Source organism: Loxodonta africana, chromosome 19 (assembly GCF_030014295.1).
Source record: "Loxodonta africana isolate mLoxAfr1 chromosome 19, mLoxAfr1.hap2, whole genome shotgun sequence".
In the NCBI taxonomy this organism is placed as follows: Eukaryota; Metazoa; Chordata; class Mammalia; order Proboscidea; family Elephantidae; genus Loxodonta; species Loxodonta africana.
Window position 1 is genome coordinate 67,951,488 of NC_087360.1, and position 23,971 is coordinate 67,975,458.

Consider the following 23,971-nt stretch of genomic DNA (forward strand, 5'->3'; position numbering starts at 1 on the left):
TTCAGAGGTGGCCCAAAAAAGCAAAAAGAACTCATAAAATCTTAACAATGGTCTCTTTCTTCAAGGCAAAAATTCTTTGGCCACATTACTCTTTCACTGGACCTACAATCACTGTCACATACACAACGAATGGCCAGATGACCACCACACTCATGTCAAATTATGTTTGATGAGATTTAGCCCTTCTAAATTTTCTCAACAGAGATTGGGAGCATCTAAATTGTGCATTAACATGTAGAATTCTTTAGATGGAGTACCTGCATGCCATTCTTATTTTAAGCAAGACTGCTTAAAAGACTATTATCTACTGAGATACTAATGAATGCAATGTTACAATATCTGAAAATTGCTTCAAAACAATATGGCGGCTGGGAGAGGGTAGGTAAAAGACGAAACACATTTACCATGGTGTTGAAAACTATGGAAGTTGAGCAGTAGGTATACATGGTACTTTGTTATACAATTCTATACAGTATGTTTGATTTTTTTCATAATAAAAGCTTTCCAAAAGTAAAGGCATAAATGAAGGATTTTCTCCCACACACGAAATTTCACTTAGTAATCTACATCACGGAACCTGAGATCTCCACAACTCTCAGTGTCTACCGTATCTCAGAAAAGCCAACTATAAAGGTGATCTCTGCCCCAGTTCTGGAATTAGCAGGAACACCCAGAAAACACACCCAGGCAAATGAGACTCCACCTTGCTGTTTCTGTACATAGTTATTCACTGGATAAAGCAAACACTACCACTCCAAGGAGAGAATTCAGAGCCACACTGGACATGAACAGGAAATGGAGTACCTCTGCGACTCGGGGTCTGTTTGCTTTCTTCAACTCAGCGCTTACCAAGTAAATCACGAAACTGTCAGGAATGAGCGTATGGAGGTTCAAATAAATTATAGCAAAAACCATTTGAAAGCTGTGATTTCTTAGCTGTGCCTCTACGATTACATGTCCCCCTTTTTATTTATTCAGGGGCTGGGCTACGAGGCCAGGAAGCAGGCACTTAACACGGTGGACATACTGGCATGCTGGGAAACTTCTGTCAGCTGTCCTTAGCCTTTGATACCTGATGGTTCTTGTCTGGTCCTTTCTCCTGACAGTTTGAAAATAAGATTTACCCCCTGAAGAGCCTGCTTCGGAGTCTTTAAAAAGCGGAGGTTTTTAAACACAGACTGAGTCCTCATCTCTCTGGAATGGTCTGTATATTTCTATTAATTCTTAAAGACCATTTTCAGTTTTGCAAGTCTGGTGAAGAGTTGTAAAGAAACAAATTTGCTGGAGCGAAATGGCACGAAAAGAAACTGTTTTACATAGACTGAAAAGGAACTGCCTCCTTATTTTATGTATAGACTAAAATAACTAGTTTGCATTCTTTGTTTGTTTTCACTGAATTTAACTTGGCACACAGCCCAAACCCTCAAGGTTCATTCCTTGCCTCTAAGCAAAATACCCTAAATAAGGAATTTCAGATAGCCCTAACTTAACAATAAGAACTGGGTTTCCTAGCCTACCACATAAATTTGCTTATCAATGTAGTTTGGATATAAATCTACTAGATTTTTTTTTATTTGAATAAACCATTTATTATGAAATAAGTTTAATTCTCTTTTTTCCCTCATTCTTTTTTTTTTCCTCTTTCTCTGTCCCTCCTGTCTTGCTCATCTAGTGCTGCTATAACAGAAATACTACAAGTGGATGGCTTTAACAAACAGAAATTTTCTCACAGTTTAGGAGGCTAGAAGTCCAAATTCAGGGTGCTGGTTCTAGCGGAAGGTTTTCTTTCTCTGTCAGCTCTACAGGACGGTCCTTGTCTCTTCTGCGTTTCTGCTGGTGGGCAGTCTTCACGTGGCTTGGCATCTCTCTTCCCCCATGACTACTTCCTAGCTTGCTGATTTAATCTCTTTTCTATCTTAAAAGAGATTGACTCAAAATATATCCCTATACTAATCTTGCCTCATTAACATAACAAAGACAATCCATTACCAAATGGGATTATAACCACAGGTGTAGAAATTAGGATTAGCAACTCATATTTTTGAGGGACACAATTTAATCCATTACACCTTCTGTCTTTATTCATTCACTTATTTATTTATTAGGAATCTTGATTTCAAACATACGGAAGTCAAATTGAGGGACAGTCTACAAAACGATTACTCTGGGCTTTGATGTTATAAATGACAAAAGAAGACAGTGAAACTGATGTAGTTGATAAAAGCATTTTAAAGAGACATGACAAATGTCACTGGATGCTGCTTCAGGTTTAAAAAAGCTATAAAGGAATTACTGGGATCACTGAAAAAATCTGAATAAAGATACTCATTGCCATCGAGTAGATTCTGACTCATAGCGACCCTACAGGACAGAGTAGAACTGCCCAACATAGTTTCCAAGGAGCACTTGGTGGATTCGAACTGCCAGCCTTTTGATTAGCAGCTGTAGCTCTTAACCACTACACCACCAGGGTTTCCTGAAGAAAGACACTGTATCAAAAATAAATTTCTGCCCAAGAGTCAGAATGGGCCACCTAAATCAGAGACGACATCAGCCTCAGACCAGCAGAACTAGATGGTGCCCGGCTACAACCGATGACTGGCATAACAGGAAGCACAAAAGAGAATCCCTGAAGGAGCAGGAGAGCCCTAGGACCCAGACCCCAAATTCTCGTAAAAAGACCAGTCTTAATGGCCTGACTGAGACTAATGGGACCGCGGAGGTCATGGCCCCCAGACCTTCTGTTAGCCCAAGACAGGAACCATTCCCAAAGCCAACTCTTCAGACAGGGATTGGACTGGACTATAAGACAGAAAATGATACTAGTGAGGAGTGAGCTTCTTGGATCAAGTAGACACATCAGACTATGTGAGCAGCTGCTGTCTGGAGGGGAGATGTGAAGGCTGAGGGGGACAGGAGCTGGCTGAATGGACATGGAAAGACAGGGTGGAGAGAAGGAATGTGCTGTCTCATTAGGGGGAGAGCAACTAGGAGTATATAAAAAATATATAGCAAGGTGTATATAAGGCTTTGTATGAGAGACTGACTTGATTTGTAAACCTTCACTTCGAGCAAAATAAAAATATAAAAAGAAAAAATGAATTTCTCAAGTGCAATCAATGCATTGTTATTATGTGGGAGAATGTCTTGATTCTTAGGAAATATCTGCTGAAATGTTTAGTGGTGAAATGCATAATATCTTCAGTTACATTTCAGAGGAGACAGCACATAAGGAAATACATGTATGCATCTACATATAAACACATATAGAGAAAAAAAAAAGAATCTTGGTTTCTCTTCGTTTTCCCTGCTTTTCTCTCCTGGCCTTTCTACCATTAAATAAAATGCCTTGGCTTTCAGTAAGCATTTTTAAAGTCTTGGTGAAGACTGCCATCACAAAGGAAATTCCTGGGAATATCCAAATTACAATTTATAATACAGCCCAGAGACTACACCCTCCATTTAAATTCTTCAAGTGGTACTGCACTGAAATCCCTACATGGTCCAAACTGCTAACCATGATTTGGGGATTCCACTCCCACTAGGTCCTTTGACCGGAAGATACCAATTGCTCCTCTAGCAGACCAACATCTATCCTTTCCTTTTCAGGTTCACATGCAAGGATGTTTGCCCTAAAGAGATGATTTGGGATGTGATGCAGCCTTCAGATACCAGGTTCTTCTTAGTTTAAGGAACCCACTCCTGAAGCTGACACTGATGTGCAAACGTTCCTTGTTGCTTGGGGTTCAGGCATATCTCTCACTGACTTGACTGAATTTCCCTTTCACTGCACACAGCTTCAAGTCCATCAGAAATAGAAAAGCTTCCAACCTCTCTCCCTTTGAGTCTTCGTCCACCTGTAATGATGCTCCTGCTCTGTCCTATAGGGGAAACCATCTATGATATGAGGATATTCAGCTTTTCAGAGAACTGCTCTTTTAAGAAGTAGACTCAAAATCCTCCATAGCTTAAATGGAGAAACAAATCTGTGAGACACCACCAGAGCCACCCAACGGCATCCTTGGCCCATGGATGCCTTGCTGTACCATCTAGTCCCTCACTCACTCCTCACAGAGTTCAATTTCAAACGTCCAAGAGGCCTGGCCACAACATAAATTCCTCTTTGTTTTCCCACTTAAACACGCTACTGTGATAGTCCTGGATATTCCAGATTCCTGGCAGAAACGTGAGCTAATATTTGAGCCTGCAGGGTTTGTGCATGCTCAACTGCTAACCCAAAGGTTGGTGGTTCGAACCCGCCAGCTGCTCCATAGAAGAAAGGTGTGGCAGTCAGCTTCCATAAAGATTTACAGCCTCGGAAACCCTATGGGGCAGTTCCACTCAGTCCTACAGGGTTGCTGTGATTCTTTATGACTTGACGGCAAGGGGTTTTTGGTTTTTAGTATCCATAATGATATAATTTTCAACAAATTTTCTTTTGCTAGGAATTGTAAAATAATAGCTATATGCTAATGGAATACAGATGTTTTTCAGACATAGGGTTTACTCACATGAAACAATCTCATTTATTTCACTGAAAAAAAAAATCTCTCTACTCTAGCTTTATGAAGAACTTTCTAACACACAGGTATAGCTTTAGAAGGCCAGGAGTAGGTCTAACCTTGAGATCCTTTTTTTTTTTTTAACTGAGTACTTGGATTTTAAGACTGCAAAAATAAATAAATGTACTTGCCTTTCAATTCTTGTCTAAGAGTAAATGGTCTGTGAATCAAAAATCAGTTGAAGACGAAAACCCAATGCCAAATGAATGCTTCAAATGCAGGAGGTGTGCTGAGATCTTGGTCACGCTTTAATTTTATTTGGTCTACCACGGTTCATAATTGTGCTTTCAACGTGTTTCTAAAGAGGCGGCTGTCCCATAGCCGGAAACGATACAATAAGTTTTAAGCAGTTTCTGCCTAAATCTATTTCCCACCTGCTTGAATAATAGTCTTCAGACACTCATATGAATGTGTCCACACCCTCAGAAACATATCAGAGGAGGCAGACAGTCAAGTGCAAAGAATAACAGCCTTTAAAAATAAAAACAATGAAAGCCCCAGGGCAATACCACACATCGTAAAGGTGCACTTCTTTTCACAGGCTTTATGTGTTTGTAAGGGGTTATAAGGTCGCAAACGTACCCTTCCTATTCAAACTCAACCTAAGAGTCAGTCCATCTTTATGTTTCTACTTTTCATATTTGACATGCCACGTCATGCAAAAAACAATGGTGGAGGTAATTCAAAAATATTTCTTATACATTCTGACCCACTCAAACATGTAGGGCAGTATGTTCATTTGAAGGAGCCCAGGTAGCACAGTGGTTAAAGTGCTCGGATGCCAACCACAATTTCCAGTGGTTCAAACCCACCAGCCATTCCACGAGAGAAAGATGTGGCTGTCTGCTTCTGAAAAGATTTCAGCCTCGGAAACTCTACGCGGCAGCTCTACTCTGCCCTTTCGGGTCACTATGAGTTGGAATTGATTTGATGGTAGCGGAGTTTTGGATGTTCATTTATTCCAAAAATTTAATGTGTAAGTAAAGATTCGTGATAAAAGTGAAATAATTTTTAAAGTATTAATCTAATAATGAATAATAAGCCTCTTTTTTTTTTTTTAAATCATCCTCTGTGTACTTGCTTTCCAAATATATTTAAATATCAATTATTATACTGACTTGGCAAATCTGCTGCAAAAGACCTCCTTGAAGTGTTCAAAAGCAAAGATGTCACTTTGAGGACTAAGGTGCGCCTGACCCAAGCCATGGTGTTTTCAACGGCCTCACACGCATGTGAAAGCTAGACAATGAATAAGGAAGACCGAAGAAGAATTGACACCTTTGAGTTGTGGTGTAGGCAAAGAATACTGGATATACTATGGACTGCCAAAAGAACAAACAAATCTGTCTTGGAAGAAATATAGCCAGAATGCTCCTTAGAAGCAAGTATGGTGAGACTGCGTCTCACATACTTTGGACATGTTATCAGGAGGGATCAGTCCCTGGAGAAGGACATCATGCTTGAAAGAGTAGAGGGTCAGGGATAAAGAGGAAGACCCTCAAACAAGATGGACTGACACAGTGGCTGCAACGACAAGCATGTGCTCAAGCATAACAAGGATTGTGAGGATGGGGCAGGACCTGGCAGTGTCTCATTCTGTTGTACAAAGGGTCGCCCTGAGTTGGAACCGACTCGACAGCACCTAACAACAACATACTGTACTGTTAAGAACAGGAAATAAATTTTTAGCATGTGTATGCTGCAGAGATAGGCTGATGGCACGTGGCACTAGATAAGTTGTTTTTTCAGCTCTTGGAGGGATCAGACAATGCACAGTTACCTCATATCATTACTCTCCGTGTTTGACTGGGCAGTTAATCTGAAGCACCTCAACACACTGATCAAATTAAACAGGAAACCTGAAAAATATTCTCAAATAGCAGTGAGCTTTCAGCTGCGATCCCAGTGAAGTAAGGCCTGCCATCAAACACATGCAGATCTCACAGCGAAAACTGGTGTCAGACAATTATGTTAGTTAAAGAAAGCCTCATGAATACCATTAATCAGTTCTCTAACGCAGAAGGCTGTCCTTTGCCTATAATCATGCTAAAACCAAACCATTGTCATCAAGTCGATTAAGACTCATACCGACCCTATAGGACAGAGGAAAACTGCTCCATAGGGTTTCCAGGGAGCGCCTGGTAGATTCGAACTGCCAACCTCTGGTGAGCAGCCGAACCCTTAACCACTATGCCACCAGGGTGTCCTATAGTCATGTTGTTGTTTTTGTTGTTAGGTGCCGTCGAGTCAGCTCTGACTCATCGCGACCCTGTGCACAACAGAATGAAACACTGCCCGGTCCTGCGCCATCTGTACAATCGTTGTTATGCCTGAGCTCATTCTTGCAGCCACTGTGTCAATCTACCTCATTGAGGGTCTTCCTCTTTTCCGCTGACCCTGTACTCTGCAAAGCATGATGTCCTTCTCCAGGGACTGATCCCTCCTGACAACATGTCCAAAGTATGTAAGACGCAGTCTCGGCATCCTTGCCTCTAAGGAGTATTCTGGGTGCACTTCTTCCAAGACAGATTTGTTCGTTCTTTTGGCAGTCCGTGGTATATTCAATATTCTTCACCAACACCACAATTCAAAGGCGTCAGCTCTTCTTCAGCCTTCCTTATTCACTGTCCAGCTTTCACATCCATATGATGCGATTGAAAATACCATGGCTTGGGTCAGGCGCACCTTAGTCTTCAGGGTGACATCTTTGCTCTTCAACACTTTGAAGAGGTCCTTTGCAGCAGATTTACCCAATGCAATGCCTCTTTTGATTTCTTGACTGCTGCTTCCATGGCCGTTGATTGTGGATCCAAGTAAAATGAAATCCTTGACAACCTCAGTCTTTTCTCCGTTTATCATGATGTTGCTCATTGGTCCAGTTGTGAGGATCTTTGTTTTCTTTATGTTGAGGTGTAATCCATACTGAAGGCTGTGGTCTTTGATCTTCATTAGTAAGTGCTTCAAGTCCTTTTCACTTTCAGCAAGCAATGTTGTGTCATCTGCATAACGCAGATTGTTAATGAGTCTTCCTCCAATCTTGATGCCCCGTTCTTTTTCATATAGTCCAGCTTCTCATATTATTTGTTCAGCATAAAGATTGAACAGGTATGGTGAAAGAATACAACCCTGACGCACACCTTTCCTGACTTTAAGCCAATCAGTATCCCCTTGTTCTGTCTGAACAATGGCCTCTTGATCTATGTAAAGGTTTCTCATGAGCACAATTAAGTGTTCTGGAATTCCCATTCTTTGCAATGTTTTCCATAGTTTATTACGATCCACACAGTCGAATGCCTTTGCACAGTTAATAAAACACAGGTAAACATCCTTCTGGTATTCTCTGCTTTCAGCCAGGATCCACCTGACATCAGCAATGATACACCTGGTTCCAAGTCCTCTTCTAAAACTGGCCTGAATTTCTGGCAGTTCCCTGTCGATATACTGCTGCAGCCATTTTTGAATGATCTCCAGCAAAATTTTGCTTGCATGTGATACTAATGATCTTGTTCTATAATTTCCACATTCGGTTGGATCACCTTTCTTGGGAATAGGCATAAATATGGATCTCTTCCAATCAGTTGGACAGGAAGCTGTCTTCCATATTTCTTGGCATAGACGAGTGAGCACCTCCAGTGCTGCATCTGTTTGTTGAAACATCTCAATTGATATTCCATCAGTTCCTGAAGCCTTGTTTTTCACCAGTGCCTTCAGAGCAGCTTGGACTTTTTCCTTCAGTACCATCAGTTCCTGATCATATGCCATCTCTTGAAATGGTTGAATATCAACCAATTCTTTTTGGTATAATGACTCTGTGTATTCCTTCCACCTTCTTTTGATGCTTCCTGCATCATTTAATACTTTCCCCATGGAATTCTTCACTATTGCAACTCGAGGCTTGAATTTTTTCTTCAGTTCTTTCAGCTTGAGAAACGCTGAGAAAATAAATTACACAGGAAAGTCTTCAAAACCTCTTTTACTGATCATATTTCTCCCTCATTGCACTGTCTCAGGGAGATTACAGTAACGCACAAAGTAGATGAAGTTTATATTTTGCCATCTGGTCTTCTCTCCTGAGCTGTACTCACAAAGTTGGCTATAAAAAGGAAAACGTCTCTTATCAGCTTAAAATTTAAAAATATAGCTGTGAAAAAGGCAGCAAATGCTAGTGGCAATGGTAAAAATACACCTAGGTTTTAATCTTCTGCTTCTGATGCAGTGTGTTGTCTTAGAGTTAAGTTTAAAATCATCCAACAAGGTCACAGTTTGTTGCCACATGTGGTGATGTGGTGACTTAGTGCTGACACTGCCCCATTCTCGGCTGAGTCATCCTTCAGGTGGTCTGTTCCCGACTCTGGTTAACTAGCGCTCCCTGTGAGCTAAAAGGAGACTACTATTTGTCCCTGGGTATTCAGCAAAGATATTTGGAGAATAAGGTAAAGCCTGTGGGCTCCTTTCTTAGAAGAATCAAAAAAAAAAAAAAAAAATCACTAAACTCATTGCTGTGGAGTTGATTCCAACTCATAGGGACCCTAAGAGAAAGAGCAGAACTGTCTCATAGGGTTTCCAAGGAGCGACTGGTGGATTCAAACTGCTGACCTTTTGGTTAGCAGTCAAGCTCTTAACCACTGTGCTGCCAGTGCTTCACTTGGAAGAAAGCATTATAAAATTAAAGGTTTTATTATAAAATTCTGTCAATCTGACTCCATCAGTGGCAGCAAACTAAACCTAAGCAGTAAACACACTGGTAATATGCTTGACCCTGAAAATACCATGTTGGTGGCTCTATGCCCAACTCATTACACAGTGTAGGAACGTGTATGTGTTGCTGTTATTAGCTGCCATCAAGTTGGCCCCCAACTCATGGCTACCCCACGTACAAAGGAACCAAATGCTGCCCAGTCCTGCGCCATCCCCAAGATCGGCTGCAGATCAGACCATTGTGACCCACAGGGTTTTCAGCAGCTGATTTTTGGGAGCAAATTGCCAAGCCTTTTCTCCTAGTCCATGACAGTCTGGAACTCCGCTGAACCCTGATCAACACCACAGCATCACACAAGCCCCCACTGACAGATGGGTGGTGACTGCTCATGAATTGCACTGGCTGGGGGTCGAACCCAGGTCTCTCACAGGGAGGTGAGAACTCTATCTCTGAACCACCACTGTCCCATCTCTGTACGCATATTATGGCATAGTTCATTTACGCTCAAACACATCCACACAGCACATATGTAGCATGTGCCATTACACAACATAAAAAAATAAAATTTGGGGCAATATTTCAGCTTTTTACTTCTAATATTTACACTGGTGGTATCTCTACAACCAAAGTTAGCTTCTTACTACTATTAACTCTGATTTCCTCAAAAGTACCAGTTTCGGTTGGTGGCGATTTTTAAACATGGATGTCCTCAAAGTTTCACTTTTCACAGTTACTGCTACAACTTGCCTATAACAGTATGATTCTTTGTGATGTTCCATTTGAGGGCATGAGGGCATGAGCTGCAATCAGCCCAGTTAGGGACTATGTTTAGTGTAAGGCCATGGGGGAAAAAAAAAATCATATTTTAGATCTGATTACCACACCCAAAAGGCTGCATTAAAAAAAAAAAAAAAAAAGACACATGCACAAAAATAGGGCCATTTATTGAATTTGTCTTTTAATAGAAAATCAATAGCCAAAACAATGGATCCAAACATACCAAGGACCATGCAGATGGTGCAGGACTGGGCAATGTTTCGTTCTGTTATATATAAGGTTACTATGAGTCAGAGCTGGCCTGACACCAATTAACAAAAACAACCAAATCAAATCAAAATAAGCAAATCAAAGGAAGGGTAAGACAGTCAATAAGGGTATCCATGAGCCATGTGTTAAGGCTCCTGTGTGTGTCTGTCTGTCTGTCTGTTTTGACTGACACCAAATTCAATCATTCAAATGTCTAACTTTAATAGATCAAAGACATGGGATCTCAGGGGCCTAGTGCAAAGTAAGACCTCAACTGTTGGCTGAAAGAGTACATATGAGGAAAGATCTGGAAGGCATTGATAAAGAAGAGACCCAGGTACAGAAATTATTCCAGAGGCCAAGCCTACCTTCTCAAAAGTCCTTTTTATTACTTGGGATTGAGTGGACATTATTGTTTTATGCACTGCTTTGGATTAGGATTCTTACACTCCTGTTTCCTATGGCACTAGGGAAAATGAAATTTAAATCTACCTGGAAAATTGTCAAATACGTAGTAACAGCTTTACTCGGACACTTTGAGGTTCTCCTGTATTTCTCTTATCTGATCATCGCCACACCAGGCATACTGTTAGAGGGCTCTCTACTTGGACCCTGCCTGAGCCAAGACCCCTGGTATCCCAGTCACATTACTTCTTCTCTCATCTGTTCCACCTTATTTTCAAAGTCTACCCATAGTGACCTGGTTGCAGTTCCTTTTCGGCAAAAGCAACACAGACATGTCAACATTATCTCCTCTCCTTTCACATCAGAGTTGCTCTTCTCCACTGACTGACCCATCTGCAGGGTTTTGGTTTGTTAAATGGGCTCTTTTCGTTTATCTTTGTAGACAATATATATCCTAAAAGTTATTTTATCGAATTTCTTTCACTTGCAATAGTTCCTGTATTTTACATAAGATGGATAATTACACTTTCCATTTTACAGATGAAGCAATGAGGGTTACACAAGAACTTGACCGATGTCACAAGACTAACGAGCTGCAGAACCAGGATTTAAACCTAGGACTTTTCTCTATACCACGGTGCCTCTATGAAGCTTGACGCAGAGGCAGCAAGAAGGAGGAGGGCTGAGGACTAACATTCAAGGAACGAGCAGTCCCTTTCATACCCACTGTGATAATTTTTTGATTCTTATAATAAGCTATATAAGTCAAATCACCTCTCCATGTATGTGTGAAAGACCTTCACAAGACTAAAATCTGACAAGGGAAAATAAAAGCAGATTTAATAGGTAAGAGACTCTTTCACCTTGAAAATTGATGTTATGCTTGTTGAAATTAGCAATCCTGCTTTTCTATACAGTTCTGTAGTTCTTTGCCCAGTATTCATAGAATGGGGGCTAAATATAAAATCATAAAACTACGATAATACTGTTCCCAAAGCCTATGAGATGGAGTTAAAACAAGGTTCTCCTAATGCTTTCAATAATAAACTCCTTTAGATTTAGTAATAGCTAAATTTTATTGAGCACCAGGGAGCCCTGGTGGCGCAATGGGTAAAGCGCTTGACTGCTAACCAAAAGGTCAGTAGTTCGAAACCACCATAGGCTCCGTGGGAGACCAATGTGGCAGTTGGCTTCTGTAGAGATTCTCAGCCTTGGAAACCCTACGGGGTTGCTATGAGTCAAAATCAACTCTACGGCAGCAGGCTTGGGCATTGAGCACCTACTATGTGCCAGGAGCCCTTGTGACACAGTGCTTAAGAGCTATGGCTGCTAAACAAAAGGTTGGCAGTTCCAATCCAGCAGCTGCTCCTCGAAACCCTACGTGGCTGTTCTACTCTATCCAGTAGGGTCGCTATGAGTTGGAATCGTCTTGATGGCAATGAGTACTACGTACTAGGCATTGCCTATGGTCATAAACCAACCAACAAACAAAAAACAGAAACCACTGCCGTCGAGTCGATTCCAACTCATAGCGACCCTACAGGACAGAGCAGAGCTGCCCCACAGCACTTCCAAGGAGCGGCTGGTGGAATCCAACTGTCGATCTTTTGGTTAGCAGCTGAGCTCTTAACCACTGCACCACCAAGGCTCCACCTATAGTCATACACCTGGTATATTGTAGAGCCAGAATCTGGACCCAGCAAGTCCAACTCTAGAGACTCCGCTCCTTAACTGCTAGACAATAATCTGCTATATTATAACGAATTATTTTCTGCATTAGTTATTTTTGTAGCTCAAATGTACAAAGGATGTAATTTATTGACACATCTACCATGACCACATTTCCCACACAATACTTAGATCCAAAACGTGACACAGAGTTTCTGCTCTTATTACAAGTGCAAAAGACAGTCTGGGAGAGACAGTAGATAATGCAAAATGGCTGAACTTTGTGAGCTTCTTCAATGACTTATGGGGCAATAAAAAAAAGGCACAACACTTGAAATTGGAACCATACACTCAAAAAAAAAGTTTGCTTTTTTGAGCTCTGTGGTTGTCTGTCATATGCCAAAATGCCACAAGGGTGAATGAGGCTGCATGTCCCTCCTGTATTCACTGAAAGGTGATAACGCCCATGGGAGGATACAGCAACAAAAGTGTCTGAACAGATTAATGCTGTTCTCTCAAGGTGTAAAGCCAGCACACCGTGAAAACGAATGCTAGAGTAAATCACAGCACCGTTGCCAGCAGCTGTAAGTATTCAACATGCCTGCCTAATTAATGCTGTCACCACGGCTGCCCCCAATTATAAGGACATCTCACTCACAGACATAAAGACAACGTCCAGCAAGCTTCATTTAAGGCCATCATTACACAGAGTTAGAATGGATCCAGTAGTTTTACTTATGCGTAGCAAATTTCCTTTGACAGAACTTTTTTAATTGATTCTTTTCCATCGTCAAAAACCAGGATTTTTCCCATATCCCTGCCATATTTACCTCCAATATGTCACTTAAACAGAGAAATGGAGAAATAACCTAGTTACTGAAAAGTTGATATGTATCTGTTTATCTTTTCATTGTAATGGAGCTTCTTTCTGTTTGGATTTATTGCTTATGTAAACCATGCAACTTAACATGACTTGGATATGTGAATAATATTTATCTTTATAACCGTTATTTCTTTTTTCAAGTTGAATTACAATCACTTAATTAACTGATATCACTACAATTCCCTTTTTCCATTTGAAAGAAGGAATTTATTTAGGTGTCTTAAACTGGATAAAATTTCTAGTTAAGATGGGCCAACACTTCATTATAGTTATAGGCAGTCCCCGGGGTTACAAACAGGTTTTGAACGAGATCCTTTCCTAAATCTATCTTTAAGTCAATTTGTAGGTAAGTCGAACAGTTACATACAATTCTTATTTAGGATCAGTTAGTCAAATGTTTGTCTTAGCATACAGTATGTATTTTACCTTTCTAGGCATATACACGTATACACCGTTGCAGTCAAGGTCACTTATAGTGACCCTATAAAAAACTTAGGAAACACTTCATGAGCATCACAAGGTACTGTGTGAGGTTGTTAGTACAAACCATTGTATTTAACTCAAATTTTTAATACTATAGGCTTTATGGCTGTCAGTTCTTAAGCATGAGTTGTCTGTAACTCGGACTACCTAATGGTAAGTCAGATGTTTTTAACCAGGGGACTTACTGTAGTTTTAAATAATGACAGCAAAGTGAGAAATTTTAAACACTGCACATAAATGAGCAAAGCCCCTGAACGATCTATGAATATTAGCTCTCTATGACCTAAAATATTATTATCACTTTCTTTTTTCACATAGCTATTTAAAGCTTAAGGCCCCTGGTACCACAATGGTTTATGCTCAGCTAATAACCAAAATGTTGTCGGTTGGAATCCATCAGCAGCACCATGGAAAAAAGGCCTAGTGATCTACTTCTAGTAAAAAAAAAAGTACAGCCATTGAAAACCCTATTGAGTACAGTTCCACTCTCCAACACATGGGGCCGCCATGAGTCAGAATCGACTTAATGGCAACAGGTTATTTAAAGCTGAATTGTTCAACAAGGAAACTGGTTTTTAGCAGTGCTAATCATGAGATAAATGTGTCTTTTCAGGACCTCTAAAATCCACTTCTTTGTTATTTAGGCCATCTATTTTCCTTGTAATATTAGCTTTCTGGGTGTGTGCGTGTGTGTGCATGCACACACAGGTAATTTATTAAACTAAAATGACACAAAAATGTACATGCCAGGATTGAACGCAGCCTTCTTCCCTCCCTGAGGCCTCCCAAATGAAAGCCACAGCTCTCTCTAATCTGTTTACCCGTTGCCATTGAGTTGATTCCAACTCATAGCGCTAGTATGTTTACTAGATTTAAATAATCAACTTTGCATCCCTTCTTGAATAAGGCCCAAATTTGACTTTCTGAGGCTTTTTAAAGCTGGGGAGCTCTTTACATTATCAATCAAGTACACAGACAACCTAACAATCAAATCCGTGTCACTTCGCTTCTACTTCATAGGAAAGACCAGGGAGGCACATTTCTTATCTCAGTGCTCCCAGTGACACGAATTTGAAGAGGGAGAAAATGACAAGAGTCAAAAAAGACTGTTCACGGTGACAAAATTTGTTTTACAATATTGATAAATAACCTAAAGCAATCTAACTTTGTGGCTTATGTAACGCAACTACAAGGCTGTTATACTTTACTGAGCAGTCCACAGGAGTCAAACCGTATGACTAGAGTCAATGTGGTCTGGTTTCAGGCACCACACAAAAAGAAATCACAGTAAGAATGACGTAGTAGTAGTAGCTGTCCTTATTTTACATGAAAAACAAATTCATTTAAGCACCCTCTGAAAGTAAAAATGATCTGCTTCCCATACATTCAAAATAGTCCACTGGTTCCTAAAACATTGAAATAAAATTTTCTCAGCACAAAAATTCACCAACATTACACAAAAGAAGCATACGTGAAGCTTATTTAGCACACCAACATGAAGCGTTTGTGTGTTCCATACAGACATTTGTTGTAGTTGTTGGGTGCTATTGAGTTGATTCCAACTAATAGGGACCCCACATGACAGAGCAGAACTGCCCGTAGGGTTTTCTTGTCTATAATCTTTACGGAAGCAGATGGCCAGGTCTTTCTCCCGCGAACCTGCTTGGTGGATTCAGACTGCCAACCTTTAAGTTAGCAGTGGAGCGTTTAACCATTGAGCCACCAGGGTTCCTTACATGAGCACTCCCCCAAAATACAACTCAAACCCATTGCCGTAGACTGAATTTTGACTTATAACGACCCTGTAAGACAGAGGAGAACTGCCCCATAGAGTTTCCAAGGCTGTAATTTTTACAGAAGCAGGTTGCCACATCTTTCTCCTGTGCAGCAGCTGGTGGGTTTGAACCACCTACTTTTGGGTTAGCAGCTGAGCCCTTAACCACTGAACCACCAGGGCTCCTTATATGGACACCTGCACTAGAAAGGAGCCCCGGTGGTGCAGTGGTTAAGAGCTCAGCTGCTAACCAAAAGGTCAGCAGTTCAAATCAACCAGCTGCTCCTTGGAAACCCTATGGGGCAGTTCTACTCTGTCCTATAGGGTCAGTTATGAGTCAGAATCGACTTGGTGCAACAGCTTAGCATGAGAAATACCTTTGTTTTTATTTAGAAAGAAGTTTAAATGGATTCTTTGCTAACAGTTTATAGTCTATGAATTTTAATCATTAAATTCTACCCGTAACATTTTGTACCTTTTCTTCAAATTTTTGTTAAGTCTCTATTCACATACCCAGTGTAAGAATGGAGAGCCAGGAAATCTGGGTTCCAGTTCTTGCTAAGCCTGTGGGACGAAGCAGTCACATAACTACTTTGAACCTCAGTAACCCTGAGCATAAAAAGTAGTACCTGCCTTACCTATTTCACACAGTTACTGTGAAACTCCAACCAAAAAATGGTAACGAAAGCACTTTGCATCTTAAAAATTTAATTATCAGTATTCAACTCCCTTCATAATGCTGAGTTGAATGCCATTCTCTATAAATCAGGGTTCTGGTGGTGCAGTGGTTAAGAGCTCGGCTGCTAACCAAAAGGTCGGCAGTTTGAATCCACCAGCCGCTGCTTGGAAACCCTATGGGGCAGTTCTACTCTGTCCCATAGGGTTGCTATGAGACGGAATGAACTCAAAGGCAACAGGTTTGGTTTTTGGTATCTATAAATCATCTAAAACGTCAGAAAAAAGGTTAGAAAATATTAAGTTATATAAATCCGGATGGAACAAGATCATACAATTAACACCTGAAAAACTACATAAAACACTGACCATGCCTCAAGACCAAAAAAAAAAAAAAAAGGCAGCTGGAAACTATGAATGAGGGTCACTAAAATGCTCAAACGCAAGGGCAGCCAGTGTGAAGGAACAGACTAAACATCATAGAATCCTAAAGACTGATAATGGGAAGGCCCAGAAAGGAAAGCCATGGGTCTATAAAACCATGAAACATTCTGGAGAGCAAAAGTGTTCTTTCAGAATAGCTGAACACTACAATTCCTGTAAAGACACCGAAGCACGAAGTTTTAGGAGGAGGTAAAAAAAAAAAAAAAAGGCAACAAAGTTTTGTACAATAAGAAATATACTTTGGAAAATGCTGGCTCTGGCAGGTCATACAGGAAAATGACTCAGGAAGCAGCATGTCCGAGAAAAACACAGATTTGGGAAGCAGGCAGACACAGGTTCCAATTCTCAGCTTCCCACCTAAAGCTCTGTGACTTGATGATGTTTTAACTGACGGGTGTCTCAGGTGCCTCCTGGGCAAGGTGAGTTTGCCTCACACAGGGCAGGGGAAGAAGCCAGGTACTGCGTCATGTACACTGAATAGGATACAGTCAAGCATATAAATCAATAACAGCTTTCCAAAGACAATAGATTCCTAAGGGATTAGTTAAATTCATGGATGGAACTGAACACATTATCAAAGGAAGTTAAAATAGAGCCAATGGTGAGACTGTTCAAAGCTGCCTTCAGGGAATGTAACTTTCACCATCAGTCACCTACCCAGAATGGCATTTCTTGTGCAATAACTACTTAGTCTACTGTTTAGGAAGCACATTCATGCATTATTTCATTTCAGAAGTAAAAGATGTACTGAAGATGTTGAAATCTGAATAAAGCCTGTAATTCAGTTAATAGTATCCCACCCAGGTAAATTTCTTAGGTTTGATCAATAAGCTGAGATTATGTAACATGAGCGGAAATGGGCAAAGGGTTTGTGGGAACTCTCTGTCCTGTTTTGCAACTCTTCTGTAAATCTAAAATTATTTCCCATCAAAAGATGACTAAGCTCAATTTATACTAAGTGCCCCTTTTCTGTGTTTCAAAACACAATGCATTTTGTCTTTACAGATGTTTGTTTCATCTGGAGAAGGGGAAGCTCCTTAAAGCAGGGGATTCTTTTCTTTTCACATTAATCTTTTATCCTGGTAACTAGCACAGCACTCAATAATGTGTGTTAAAGGAAGGATGAATAAACAAATAAGGTCACTTAACCTGTGACTCAAAATATGCCATATCGAACTAGCCACTGGAAAAAAAAAATTTTTTTTTCCCTCTCTAATGTACAGGCTTTATGTAAAAACAAATTGAATTTATCAAGGTATCACTATGTTTCTTACTCATATGATATAATGCATTATAGGGTCCAGTTACTAGCCAAATTTTTATATTAGCATATCCAGATCCTAGCTTATTTATATAGATAACTGACTTCATTCTCTTAAATCCTCCTCAAATTCCATTCACTCAGCAAATATTACTGTGGGTGCATTACATGGTTAAAACTGTTTAAAGTGTGAAGACAAGACAACAAAATCCCTACTCTTCTGAGGCTTCCATTCTAATAGGAGGCTGGGGGGATGTAGATGGAGAATTTACTAGCCAATTAGACTATGATTTGTGAAATAAATTCTTCACATTTACAATCTTCAAGCACTAAAAACTGTTGAGTTAGCCACATCTCTTCCACACAGTCATGCAGTAAAGCCTTTCCTATTTTCTATTTAAATTAAAGCTTTGAGAATTGATCAGTAAATCTATATACAATCCACTAATATTAATCAAAGGAGCCCTGGTTGCGCACTGGTTAAGCACTGGCTGCTAACTGAAAGGTCAGCGGTTTGAACCCACCAGCTGCTCTACAGGAGAAAGATGTAGCAGTCTGCTCCCATAAAGGTTGTTGTTGTTCTGTGCTGTCGAGTCGATTTTGACTTATAGTGACCATATAGAGTAGAGTAAAACTACCCCATAGAGTTTCCAAGGAGTGGCTGATGGGTTCGAACTGCCGACCTTTAGGGTTAGCAACCTGAGCTCTTAACTACTTCACCATCAAGGCTCCCCGTAAAGATTCCAACCTTGGAAACCCTACGGGGCAGCTCTACTCTGTCCTATAGGATCACTGAGTTGGAATTGACTTGATGGCTATGGGTTGGGTTGGAATATTAATCAGTTGAATACTGTTCAATTGGTACTATGTCATTTTGAAAGCTATTATCCATGGCAATAAACTTTTTCTTACAAAAGCAAGTATTTACCAGTTTGGCTTTCTCTGAAGAAATTATGTCCTTAATGCTTTGCATAGCATGTTACACTTTTACCAGTTTTTAAGAATAATGATAAGGAGTTAAGTATAGTGGTTAAATGCTATAATCGGACAGACCTAAGCTCGGGTTTCTATTTTGTCCTGTATTAGTTATGTGATTTGGGCAGATTATTAAAATTCTCTGAACTTCAGCTTTCTAAAATGTAAAATGTAGAGTATAACAGAACCTACCTCCTAGGGCTGTTCAAAGGATTAAACAAAGTAATGCAAGTGAAGTATTTAGCAAACAGTGTGTATCACATTGCAAGCATTCAGAACATATGGGCAACTGTTGTTATTATCTTTTCACTTACATCCTTGGTAAATTTTGTAGCTTACCAAGCTTTCTATATGAATACAAAGTTTCTTAGAGCCCGCTTAGAGCTGAGACCAATAAAAAGACATTCACTCCTCTGGCAGACAGAATAACTGCTCCCAAAATCATCTAAGCCCTAATTCTGGGAACCTGTGAATATCTTATGCAAAAGAGACTTTGCAGATGTGAGGATTAAGGTTAAGGACCTTGACATGGGGAGATTATCCTGGATAATCCAGGTGGGCCCCATCTATTTATGGGAATCCTTAAAAGCAGATAATCCTTCCCGGCTGTAGCCAGAGAACAGTCAGAGATGTAACATGCTGGCTTTGAAGACAGAGGATGGGGACCCTGAGCCAAGGAATGTGGGTGGCGTCTAGAAGCCGAAAAAGGCAAGGAAGTGGATTCCCGCCCTAGAGTCTCCAGAAGAGAACTCAGGTCTGCTGACACTTTGGTTGTAGCTCAGCGGGACCCTCGTTGGAATTCTACCCTACAGAACTCTAAGAGAGAAAATCTGTGTTGTTTTAAGCGTCAACAGTCATGGTAATTTGTAACAGCAACACTAAGAAACTAACACAACAAAGAAAAATCAGTTATACTAATTTTCTAATATTAACTGTGGAATTTATGTCTTATGAAAGGGTATATAGGAATTTAGTACATAAAAACAGAAAAACCAGAGGTGGGTGAAGTAGAACCGCTAGTTACTACTCAGCTCACCCTCCATGCCTTTGTACTCAGGGTCCAGTGGAACTGTAGATCCTGGTGAACAGGGGTTAATTATCTGAAGGAATTAGAGGACCAGAGTTCAAACCCAGGGTTCGACCCCAGCCAGTTGTGACCTAAACAACAATTCCCTCTCTCTGGCCTCAGTTTGTTGTTCATAAAATGAAGAAGTTGGATCCTCTCTCAAGTGTCCACTCAGCTATAAAGTGAGTCAGGGAGACCTTTTTCTCTTCTTTTTGTACGCTGTGTTTTGGGAATTTATGAGAGAAGAGTTACTGGCCTGATCTGCATACTCCTTAAGGTGATTTACAAATACTATCATCCCCAATGGACGATGAATAAGAAACACCGAAGAAGAATTGATGCCCTTGAAGTTGGCAAAAAATATTGAATATACCACGGACTGTCAAAAGAACGAACAAATCTGTCTTGGAGGAAGTACAATCAGAACGCTCCTTAGAAGCAAGGATGGTGAGACTATGTCTCACATACTTTGGGCATATTTTCAGGAGGGATCAGTCCCTGAAGAAGGACATCGTGGTTGGTAAAGTAGAGGATCAGTGAAAAAGAGGAAGGCCCTCAACAAGATGGACTGACACAGTGGCTGCAACAACGGGCTCAAGTACAATAACAATTGTAAGGATGACACAGGACTGGGCAGTGTTTCATTCTGTTGTACACCGGGTCACTAAGGGCCAGAACTGCCTTAAACAAAATCCTCAAAAAAGCAGCTTTCCAGATTAAGCTTATACTCACTAGTAGATTGATGTCTGATGAAACTTGTAACTTGAGAATCATACATCTTAGTTCTATAGCGTAACTTCTGTTTAAACTGTATTTAAGCTTTATTTATATATATTTAAAAAATTATTTCTTGCAGAATGCAGGGGAAAATTGTGGAACAGGGCCAAAAGTGTGCGGTGAATCAGCTACACAATAACCTACACATTATGGTGGAAAAATCAACCTGAAATAAGCTAGCAGCTGTAGAAATATTATATATTGATGAAGATTTTATACATAACATGAAGACCTAGTCCAGGTCAAGCTTACTGACAGGTCATGAAGGACATTCTAAAACAACTGTAGTGTCATCGCTATTTGAAATCCATCAGTAATTAAGTGGACTTCTTTGATTTAGCCATTACTTGTGAGAAAATACTTGCAAGCAAGCAAAAGGTTCGCAGTTCAAGCCCACCTAGAGGCAGCTCAGAAGAAAGGCTTAGCAATCTACTTGCAAAAAAAAAAATCAGCCACTGAAAACTTTATGGAGCACAGTTCTACACTGGCATACATGGGGTCAACATGAGTAGGGATTGACTCGACAGCAACTGTTTTTTTAAGTAAGACCGTGGATCCTAAGCAGGCACGTGATATCAGTATGATGTGGAAGCCCTGTAGTTTCACATACAAGTTTCCCAGCATATTAATGAATTGAAGCTTTAATAGACAAGCTTTGTCATGATTAAAGAGGAAGCCTTAGTAAGACTTGAAGAGTTCAGGAGAAAAAGATGATGATCCTACAAACGTGCCTTCCTTACTCTATGTAGCAGCTGGTTTAGTGCTTCAAGAACCACTACACGGTCCACTGTTTTAAGCTATCTGGAGAAGCTGATGGCACAGATGTAAAACCTTGAAAAGATATTTCCCAATTCTTATAAGAAGTGTTTTAATGGTGGTATGTACCAGTCAGAAACCTGGTGGCATAGTGGTTAAGTGCTACAGCTGCTAACCAAAGGGTCAGCGGTTCGAATCCGCCAGGTGCTCCTTGGAAACTCTATGGGGCAGTTCTACTCTGTCCTATAGGGTCGCTATGAGTCAGAATCAACTCGACAGCACTGGGTTTGGTTTGGTGTTTTTTTTTTTTTTTTAACAAGCCCTGCTTTTCTCAGATGCCCTGTTATTTTCTACTGTGTGATTTTGCAAAATCAAGTTTTGTTGGTTGGTTGGTTAGTTGGTTGGTTTTTCCAGAAATGCAAACATGGAGTTCCAGCAGAAAGGCCTGTGAGTAGTACGAGAATCTGGTCAATGGTCCTCCACATGCCCTGTCCCAGGCCACAGGTTCTCACACCTTGCTACAAAGGTCACTGGGCAAGTTTAACAAAAATGAAATATCCATGGACTCTTATCATCAGACTCTCATTCAGTAGTTCTGGAGAAAGGCCCAAGAATCTGCTTTTTCAAAGAGCATCTGACAGGTGGCCTGAGCACAGCATTTTTAGAACTATGACACTGTTCTGCGGGGTCCTTCTCTCATAAGTTCCACAGCATTTACAAAGAGTTAATGCCAACGCCCACCTCATAAATTCTTTCCAGTAAAGATGATTTTGAGTGCCTAAGGTTTACCGTCCTGGGCAAGTAAAAGAGAAATAAGACTTATTTTCTCTTCTGGATCAATTCAGATTCTCATTGAAAGACCAAGATTAATTACGGTTCTTATAAGAAGTCCTATAATGGGTAGCATGTACCAAGTTTCGTGGAATTCTGTATTTCTAGTTGCTTTGGTGTGTATGTATAAAGATCTCTGATTTAAACAGATTTTCACTACGCATTTGATAAAAGCAACATTGCAAAAAGCTATTTCAACTTTATCCTCATTGTTATAGAACAGTATAATACAGTATCTACAAGTATCTGGTTTGCAGTAACACATATAGACGTTTAGCACAATCCTCAGGGCTCCCTAAAAGTAGGCGAAAGAATGGTGGCTAAACTTTTTTTTTTTTATTAATTTTTATTGTGCTTTAAGTGAAAGTTTACAAACCAGGTGAGTCTCTCATGCAAATATTTACATACACCTTGCTATACACTCCTAATTGCTCTCCCCCTAATGAGATAGCACAATCCTTCCCTCCACTCTCTCTCCTCGCGTCCATTCGGGCACCTTCTGGCCCCCTCTGTCCTCTCATCTCCCCCCTAGACAGGAAATGCCAACATAGTCTTATGTGTCTATTTGGTCCAAGAAGCTCGGTCTTCACCAGTATCATTTTCCATCCCATATTCCAGTCCAATCCCTGTCTGAAGAGTTGGCTGTGGGAATGGTTCCTGTCTTGGGCTAACAGAAGGTCTGGGGACCATGGCCTCTGGGGTCCTTCTAGTCCCAGCCTGACTATTAAATCTGGTCTTTTTACGAGAATTTGGGGTCGGTATCCCACTGCTCTTCTGTTCCCTCAGGGGTTCTCTGTTGTATTCCCTGCCAGGGCAGTCAGCGGCGGTTGTGGCTGGGCACCACCTAGTTCTTCTGGTCTCAGGCTAAACATATTTTTAATCATGAAACACGGGGAAACAACTACCATTTATAACCCAGCCTCTAATCCACTGTCTAGAACCTGTAAAATGCTAGAATCTCCCTACGAGTCTAACCCATTTGTCTGCAGTTCTGAAAGTCGTAAGAAGCACTGCATCACTCCGCTAGCACACGATGGCAAGAGATTAAGATAGCCATGTATTCTAATCTTTATTAAAAGATTATATAAGAGAATCAACATGTGTGTCTCAGTGAGCTGTAGGTATTGTAAGTGTTACACATAATACTTCATTGTTCGTCACAATGTTCTATACGTCAATTATACTTCTGATTACTTCCCTGCAAGGCCCAAATTCTAACCACTCATTCCCAAAATGATAATTAACTAGGAGTCAGTGCTCAGTGTTTGTTTGTTTGTATGTTTACTTACGGGAAAAAAAGTGGAGAGAAAATAAGGAAAAGAGAAATCAAGTATTCCATTCTCCTGAGCTAGATCCTGCATCCATCTTTATATGGTACGAGGACGACCCTGTAAGAGCAAAGAGTAAGCTCATAACATTTAAACTAATAACTGATTTTAAGTATACTGAATGTAACACATTTATTTCAGAGAGTCCATATGGAGGTTGCTTGAAAATACTTTTTTCCCTAATCTTTAAAGTTGTGCAAGAGAAAGAAACAGCTTTAAATTTATGCTTTGTATAGGATTACTGAGATTAAGAGCTGCCTCCTCAGACTAGAGTGGATCTTAATGACGTGGATGCAGAAAAAGCTTCATTTGCTGATGAAAAAACAGCTGCAAACATCCATTAACAATAGGAACATGG

At 40.4% G+C, this 23,971-nt stretch overlaps 1 protein-coding gene across 3 annotated transcripts in view; it reads right to left on the bottom strand.

Annotated features, from left to right (window-relative positions):
- The window catches only part of NRG1 (neuregulin 1), a 1,186,330-nt gene that overhangs the window by 180,454 nt on the left and 981,905 nt on the right, over positions 1-23,971 (bottom strand). The window lies entirely within an intron of this gene.